Raw genomic sequence first — 9,713 nt, 5'->3', positions numbered from 1 at the left:
CACAGCTGCTGAAGCCCAGCACAACTTAAACACTGTCATTTTTTAGTTTCTTAATAAAGAGTACATATCTATTAGGTCATCATAAATTAGTTCCTTGCCATTTGTATCGCTGAATTTTATTTTTATATTTCAAGACTGAATCTACTTTTGCAACAAAAGAAATAGTATATATTCTTTTAGTTAACTACTTGGAAAACAAAGTTATTTCTGTCTTGAATATACATTTTCTTTCTTTCTAGTAATCACAACATTCGTTTTATGATACTTAGATTTTTTTGGTGGAGTGTTGTTACTCCAGCATCAAAACAGGTTTATGGTGTCTCTGCAACTGAAATATCAACTAGAGACAAAGTCAGATTGTGTGAAATTTCCCTACACTTTCTTGGGTAATTCTCAAATTCCATGGAGTACTTCACATTGTAACAACAGATGTGTGCTGTCCATTAGGTACTGCTGTCCCATTTTGTCTAATTGGGCTCAATATTGTAGCTGTCAGATATGCTTCCTCTTATTGTTATCTGATACCATCTACAAGAAGTATCATTCATCATTTCTACATGATAACATAAAATGTGTGTCTTTTCAATACTGGTCCTTTTGAACAAACTAGTTGTTTCTTCTGTATAATGTCTTCCAGCTCTGCTGTCCTGTGGGAAACATAAATCTATTTTCTTTGTGTGAGAGGTTTCCTCTAAGACGTAGAGTACTGGCTAAGAATAGTTCCAACATGTAGTGGATTATTCAGAAGTTGAAATTTTATATATTTTGTTGAAAGGATAATATATATTTATTATAAAGGCAAAAATTCACACAAGCCCAAAGAAGCTCGTGCACATAACACACATACACACAAGACTACTGCTGCTGGTTTGAGTACATGAGACCTAAGGCAATCTGAAATAATGGTTTTAGTTTAGTCATCTGATCTAATGACAGATGCTCACTTGCCTTGTTAATCACTATGATCTGTAAACTCCTCAAGGAACATTCCTATTTGCTATTCTTGGGGTAGACATGGAAAATTACGAAGGTTTAAAAAGAAACAGGCTACTGGGGTTTAGGGTTCCATCTAAATGAGGCAAATTCCAGATAATTTTTGATTTTATGTTAATAAGAAAAATCTATTATTAAGGCTCTTTGCAGTTTTTACAATGTTTTTATTTTTTGCAGAGTATCTTATATCTTTTGATAGTCACCACAAAGTTATGAGTCAAAGAAAGTTGTGATGGTCTCCATGATGAAATTGGGATCTAATGTGGTTAAATAAATGACAACAGGTCACACAGTATTGTATGGCAGAACCAACCAGCAATCAGGCCTCTGACTCCTAAACCAATAATTTTCAAATTATGCCAATGAACATCAATAATTAAAATAAGGAAAAGATTTTCTCTCTTAGGACCTATAATATTCAAATGGGCATCCATGGTCTCTCACTATGGTCTCACTGCCTCATTGATTTGGCTTTTCTCACAAACAGCTGAAGTAGGCTTAGTTCATTCATTTGTTCTCTAATTTACTTCATAAATATGTAGATAGACTAAAGGATTGATTATCTGAATAAACAATCAGGGAAATCCATCCATATAAATTTATGAATTTTATTGACTTATAAATGTGACATATTGATTAAAGTGGTCAATTTATTTGTCCATCTAGACAGTCTAAAGCAAAAATATGGATATAAGAGTACTATAATAGAATTGGAGTTTTATATTAGGCTCCTAAATCAGTTGTTACATTTCTACAATAATAAAAATAACTTTTGATTTGTACAGTTATTTCTGTTGCATTGGATATAATAATCACCCTGATGAATATTCAACTTTGAAAATAGAAGCAGCTATAAAAATAATGAGAATGCAAACATGGCAGTACTTTGCCTCTCTTTTTATGGAGAATACGTTATACTGCTGCTGCTTTTGATAAGAAACAGTCTGTTCTATGGTCATGATGTGGCTCTCTGCTACATAAGCAGCTAAGAGCATCCAAATGACATAATGGGAATAAAATTACGGCTCTCAGAGAGTCTGCTCCATCACTAGTCATATCTGAATTGTCCCAATTGAAGAAGTAATATGAGCACTTTTTTTGGTGATTTAAATACATGTGTTTTCTACTCATCTCTAAACAATAATGGTTTCGATTTGTTCCTTAATTCAGTATTTCTTGTACAGTTTTTAGTGGTATATTGACGTACATTAGTAAAAGAAAAGTATGAAAAAAAAAAAGAAACTTTTCTTTGCCTGAAAAATACTAGAATATCATAAACAACTGTCTGTATCCAGGCAGGACTATGTAAGCATTTTTGGGAATCAGGAAAACAAAACAAATCAAAGACTTTAACATATGAAAAACAAATCTGGTGCTTCAAAGTAAAATTTGTTTTTATTCCTCAAGCTTTTATATCTCTGGACATATATGCTTAAGAATGTGGAAACCTAAAAGAAAATATGATAGATTTTCAAATATAAAAAATAAGTTATATTATTTGTATAAAATACTCTGAAAAATTGACATTTCCAGCCATGTACTTTTGATTCTAGACTTAAAGGTAAAGGAATGAATTTGCTAAAGCAAGGGCTCTAAATTGATTATACATAACTTAGGAACCAATTATTTAAAAAAATACATTAAAGCAATGAATGTGGTACATACATACACATACTACAATGCCAGCAAAAATAGCCTTGTCAAAGACCATAGTAACAATTTCAAATCTGACAAGTTTGGCCCTGTTAATAGTGGAACAAACTAGGTCAGATTCTTTAATAACTCTAGGCCTAGGTTAATAGGAATGATAATTATAATACCTACATCTTAGAGTTGTTGAGAAGTTTATGTAAAATAAAATAATGGTTACATGATATTCAATAGGTAGAACTGTTTTAAGAAAAATTGCTTATAACTGTCAGTCATCATGCATAAAAGCTGTTAATGATATGTAAACAATGGAAAATTCAACATGTAAATTAACATTTCTGCAAAGAGAACAATTGGAAAAACAAACTTAAGTTTTTTGAGATTTAACCAAAGACTTCCTTGATGCTTGTATTAAAAAGAGAACAGTGACTAAAACTTTTGGCACACTGGGGAACTAACATACCTATTAAAAATCCTTGGAGATTTGTGAAAAGAAAATATTTTCTGCTGTTTTCAATGAGTATATTCCTCACTCTAACAGTTTTAAAAATAACCTGTAAATGTTAAGCAGGAACAGTTTAGTACATTCAGCCATTCAGTCATTTTTCCATTCAACAAATATTTTCAACTGCCTACTATGTGTCAGAAAATGTGCTAGACTCAAGATGAAAAACATATGGTCCCAGCCTCAGGGACATTCTGATGTTCTCACAAAACATTGGCAAGATAAAGTCTCAAAATCTCCTGCTCTTTTATATCCACACCAAGCATCGAATGTTTTACAATAGCCATAGAAGTTATAACTTCTATATTTACTGACCAAATGCTAAAGCTAAACAACCTGGAAAAAAAGAAAAAAAAAACTGTTCACTTCTGAGGAGATCATAAGGAGGACCTATTTGGGGACCTAGTTATTATTCTTTCAAATAAAAATTTCTTGAATTTATACTTTAATAAGTCCAAACCTTAGGTAGTCAGAGCAGAAACACCACACTGTGTAATAGCAATTTAAGTAAAATGTGCTAGTCATCTCACACATGCTAAAAGTTAGCTAGCATATTTTGCTGATGTGTTAATTTTTTTTTTAATTCCACAAGAAAGTCTTTGTTTAACAAATTTTAAGAAACAGCCAATTTGAAAAATGTTATCTTGCTATTTCTGTCGTTATATTTAAGAAATATTTCCATGGTCTATAATATAAAAACTAATTTTAAGATGATTTTAAAATCATCTTGAAAATTTCCTAAAGTAAATTTGGCTATATATCTAATACTATGTGTTTGACATATCCATAAGATCAAAATTCTCTTAAGTTCTATGATCAGTTGCAAATATAAAAAAAGCAGGGCTTCCCTGGTGGCGCAGTGGTTGGGGGTCCGCCTGCCAATGGGGGAGGCGCGGGTTCGTGCCCTGGTCCGGGAGGATCCCGCGTGCCGCGGAGCGGCTGGGCCCGTGGGCCGTGGACGCTGGGCCTGCGCGTCCGGAGCCTGTGCTCCGCGGCGGGAGAGGCCGCGGCGGTGAGAGGCCCGCGTATCGCAAAAAAAAAAAAAATGCAATTACTGTTTTGACATCAGATTTTTACTTTTTCTTAGCAGTGCTTCAGTCACTTGAAAGTCCATGGTGTTGAACACCAAAATACATGAAATATTTCTAACTTTTAAAGATGTCCCCCGACCCCAGCCTTTCTGGAATATCTTCATGAGGTCACTGAGGGTAAAACATTAATTTAGGAAAAAGAAATGCTAAAATGTAATTTGACTCATTTTTTTTTTCCTTCTAGAAACTCCTCCAAACAAGGTAAACTTAAAAGGAAAATTATATTTTAAAATATAATAATCATAATAACATTTTCCTATTATATGCATATATATACATATATTTCTGTCCAAATGATTCTCATATATTGTACATGGGAAATTATGAATAGGAGTGTCCATTGCCAAAAGAGGTTATGATTATATATTCCTACATGCTCTAAGGTATTGAATTTAGCATAAACAAAGTTCATAGACCTGAAAACTTGAAAATTACATAATGACTCATATCAAGCAATTTTGAATATGTCGGTTCTATTATGAGTTATCCTAAGGCCACTGAATCTTTACAGATAGTTCTTCCTAAATCTAATATAGAGAGGAAGAACAATATTGCAGATAAGGACCAGGCAAGCTGAACAGGCTGACTTCAAATCCTGATTCTACCATTTACTGGCTTTGTGACCTTCTCTGGGTCAGAATCCCCATCTATATTTGGGGATGACTCTTTATTCCCCTTCAAAAAAGTATCTTCCTCATAGGGGTATCATGAAGATTAAATGAGTTAATACACAAAGAAGCACTTAGAGTAACAACTCAATAAGAATTAACACTTATTTTTTAATGTTCATGGATCCACCACTATAAAAATTACCTTTGGGTTCTAGAAAATAAAATGGGTAAATCTAAAAGAACACTCAGTGCTATGAATGTTTCCTATAAATTTCAAAGCTATGAGTGCTTCCTATAAAAATCACTTATCAAATCATCTCTAGATAGACTTACCTAATGCCAAAGCCCAGAAAAAAAGAGAATAACTTTGAAAAAAAATAAAACCCAAAACTTTCATTAGGCTTTCAAATATTCCCAAATATCTAGACCCAGATATTCCTGTAACTGTGAAATCAAGCCAGGCAGATATTATTTTCACCTTCAGGTGATTATATGACATTAAATGCCAAGCATTTAAATGTTGGGATATGATATTTTTTATCATGCTTTTCAAGAAAGGAATTAAAGTGGTTATTAATTAATCACAAGACTAATTTGAGTCTGGGAATGCCAGAAGAGAAGTTGGCTGGCAGACCCAGCCAGTTCAAAGAGAACAGACTGTGATTACGTTCTCTCGACTTCCTGGTCAAGATCAAACTTTATAACATGTTTTGAAGAGTAAATGAGACTGTTCCATAAGGCCAGCACAAGGAGAAAGAAAGTCATTTCCTTTTTAATTTATTCCAACTGGCATGAGTCTTGGGTCAGTTTCTGAATAATTTTTGTATGTTTAATGAGCAAAAATGCAAGTGGAACTTTTGTTTTCCAACTCATGCAGACATATGTCTTCCAGGTTCTTTACCTTAAAAATAAGTTAGGAGAAGTTGTCTTAAAAGATCCTATTAATATAGGCTCTAGTCACACCTAGTGTCAGAGGGACTTCACATGGAAAAAAATGAAAGAAAATGTCAAAAGCAAGTGTGTTGCATTCAGAATAGCACACGTAGCTATCTTCAGATTTTCCTAAATATAAAGAAATAGGAATCCCTGCTAAACCTCAAGTGATTTCAGGAAAAATATAAATCTTTCTGTCCAAACAGACCAGAATTTAGATAATTCAGAAAATTGTTATAGTGGAGCCAACACTGTTCTAGAATTTTACATTTTGTTATTTAATATATATGTTGAGAGTTTAGCTAAGCTACCCCATGGTATTGTTGCCTCTGCATCCATTTTGTTTTGTTAAGTAGACTATGGGGGTATTAAACTGACACTAGCCCCTCATGAAAGTGCCCCAAATAGCAGTCCGCAGAGTCACAACCAAATTAAGTTTCTGATACTACTTCCCCAACAGCTCTTTTGATCAACAATCTTTCCCACCTCTCACTACCTTCTCCGTGTGCTCCCTTTAGATAAGACCCCTGTAGAGCTTACCAAAACCCCACGCTTTTGAATTGAATTAACCAATCTTGCCTTAGCCTGGGAACCCCAAAGCACTTCTCCCAGGAACCCTAATAAAAGCATGTGCTCCAGGGCCTGCCTCTTTCTCTGCCTGCACTCTGTCTTGATCTCTCTATGTAACTTTTTTTAATTTAATTTTTTTAAATGGAAGTATAGTTGATTTACAATGGTGTGTTAGTTTCCGATGTACAGCAAACTGATTCAGTTTTTTATATATATATATATATATATATATATACACACACACACACACACACACATATATATATTATTTTTCAGATTCTTTTCCATATATATATATATATATATATATATATATATACACACACATATATATATATATTATTTTTCAGATTCTTTTCCCTTATACATTATTACAAGATATTGCATATAGTTCCCTGTGCTATACAGTAGGTCACTGTTTACCTATTTTATATATAGTAGTGTGTTCATGTTAATCTCAAGCTCCTAATTTATCCTTCCCACCCTCTACTTTCCCCTTTTGTAAGCATAAATTTGTTTTCTATGTCTGTTGGTCTATTTCTGTTTTGTATATAAGTTCATTTGTATCATTTTTTTTAGATTTTACATATAAGCTGTATCATATATTTGTCTTTCTCTCTCTAACTTACTTCACTTAGTATGATAATCTCTAGGTCCATCCATATTACTGCAAATGGTATTATTTCATCCTTTTTTATGGCTGAGTAGTATTCCATTTTGTATATATACCACATGTTTATTCATTCAGCTGCCAATGGACATTTAGGTTGCTTCCATGTCTTGGCTGTTATAAATAGTGCTGCAATAGCATATAATCCTGCAGTCCCATTCCTGGGTATATATCTGGAGAAATCCATGTAACTTCTTGAGAGTGCCATGTACTTCCCCCAGGACCTGTGAGTAATAATCTTCTCTAGTTCAACTTTCTTGTGGTCTGTAGTTGAACCATAACTCATCATTCAGTACCCTGTGCTCCACTTAACAAATGTTAATTTAACAAAGATATAACAATATCACAGTAAAAGTTTGGCTATTTAAATATCTTAGATAAAGCATTTTTACATAGAAAATATTAATTTAAAAATATTAACTCATAACTACCATTAGGTCCCAATTATTATAAATCCTTAATCCCTAAATTAAGCACTTCCATGGCTATAGCAGATATTCTAAGTGATCTTATCTGTCCTATTAAAGTAGACCTAGTGAACGAACGTGAATAAAAAATATACCACAGTTAGGGAAAATACTAGGATGATTTTATTGCTACTGTAGGTAAAATTGGTTGAGTGATTTGCTTGGAACTTAGAATTATCTATCAAAGAAGACATCAGAAGCAGAGACCATACTGACTGGATTGACAGCTCAGGGCTACCAAAACAATGGTTTGCAAATTAATTCTCAGGCAGATACGACACAGCCTTTAAGTCAAATATGGGCATCATGCTTACAATTTTTTTCAGTGGGAATTTAAAAATAAAGATCAGTATGTCACAATGAGTGGTCATTGTATCTTTTATATAAGAGTTGAAAGATCCTAAAATCAGCATGGAGGTGAAAATAAACCATCTATAAATCCCCTTTTATAAGACAAACACCAATAGTGCATTAATTTTTGCTGTATTTCATAGATTCATGTCACTACACTCAATATATAATTAAATAATGTTTCTCCGACCGGATTTTAATTTATGGGTTCTAGAGTATACAACCGGGAAAATGCCATATTCTTATGACACCAATATCATTTTAGGTTTGGTTCAAATACTATACACACAAACATACACCCACAACAAATGCAACAAATCTATAGAGCTATCCAATCACTTTAGGTTCGTTTGCTTATTATCACTGTTTTTGAGTAAATTTTGTCATTTTTAAAACGGATATTATGGCAGATTAAAGGTAACCACAAACTCTTTGACTCTGCTTCCATGAAGAATTGGAGCCTAGGAATCTGTGTGTGTACTGTGACCACTTTGATCGATAACATACAGCACAATGATGCTGTGGGCAGGTGCTGGGTGGGTCTAGATCTTAGGAGGCTAGAAACATCTACCTACTGTTTCTTGGAACATTCTCTTGAGTAACCCTGAGCCACCACACAAGAATCCCGACAACCCTGGGCCTGCCATGCTAACTGGCACGTATAGTCACCCTCCTTGGCAGGCCCTGGCCAACCTCAGCCTTTTAGTCCTCCATACCAAGGCTCCAGATGTGTGAATGAAGACACCTTAGACCTTCCAGATGAGCCTGTCTTCTGCTGAACACCAAGGTGGCCTTAGTCGAAACCACACAGGACAGAATAGCCCAGCTGAGCTCTTCCTGAATTCTTGATCCATAAGATCATAAGATATAATAACTCAAAAACCGGTTCCTAATATCTCCCACTGCTTCATTTAAATCATATTTTCTGTATAAGTGAAGTTAATAAAAACATTCTGTGAATCTCATCTATACATATATCCAAGTCATCTGACTTGGTTTCCTGTGATAGAACAGAATTCCTCCGTGTATATCTTACAATTTTCTGGCAGCTTTGGCTTCCCCTCAATTTCAGAATAATAAAAATATTAAATAATTCTGCAAAAACAAAACCCCCACCAGAATCAAAGATGGGGCCCTGCTTAAATGTCACCTCTTCAGAGAGGACTTCCCTGACCAACCTGTGTGTACATGCTTTACTGATCTCCTTACTCTGCTTAATTTTCTTGTTACATTTATCACTGCTGACATTACAAATGTCCACCTTCACTTTTGCATATCACTTCCCTGAGTGTACTGTGTTTTGTTTACTGCATAGAACAGTGACTCTCACACAGTGCCTCAATAAATATTTGCTGAAGAATTAAAACTTTGTCTTTAGATATTTTACCTGAAAATTACAAACTTTGTTTTTAGAAATAAAACTATGTCACCCCAATATTTTAAAAGAGAAAGGTATTATGGCATTGTCTAATATAGACATATTCATTTCAATATAGAAATATTCAGTTCTCAAGAAAGACTAATAAAATGCATTTATTAATGTTTTGGTTTTAAGGGATAATTACCTCAAATATTTACTTGATATTCACTTGTATAATCAAAAGCCATTTAAAAATTAACTTGCTTTTGAATGTCATATTAAATCTTATAGCTCTCTGTGGAGTTGATAATCAACCCAAATTTTTTCTTTTTCTTCCCTTGATTTAATTCACATGACAGTAAATTGTATGTGAAATACTAGCCTCCACACTTCATGTGATAATCTGTATAATTCATGATCCTGAGGGTGTCAAGACATTTATTTTAGCACATGTAAGTTTGTAATGGCATTGAAACACTATGTTGATAAAATCAATCATCCTATTTGACAAA

The sequence above is a fragment of the Delphinus delphis genome, chromosome 4 (genome assembly GCF_949987515.2).
Source record: "Delphinus delphis chromosome 4, mDelDel1.2, whole genome shotgun sequence".
Classification (NCBI taxonomy): Eukaryota; Metazoa; Chordata; class Mammalia; order Artiodactyla; family Delphinidae; genus Delphinus; species Delphinus delphis.
The sequence above is the reverse complement of the archived record's forward strand: the minus strand, read 5'-3'. Positions refer to the sequence as shown.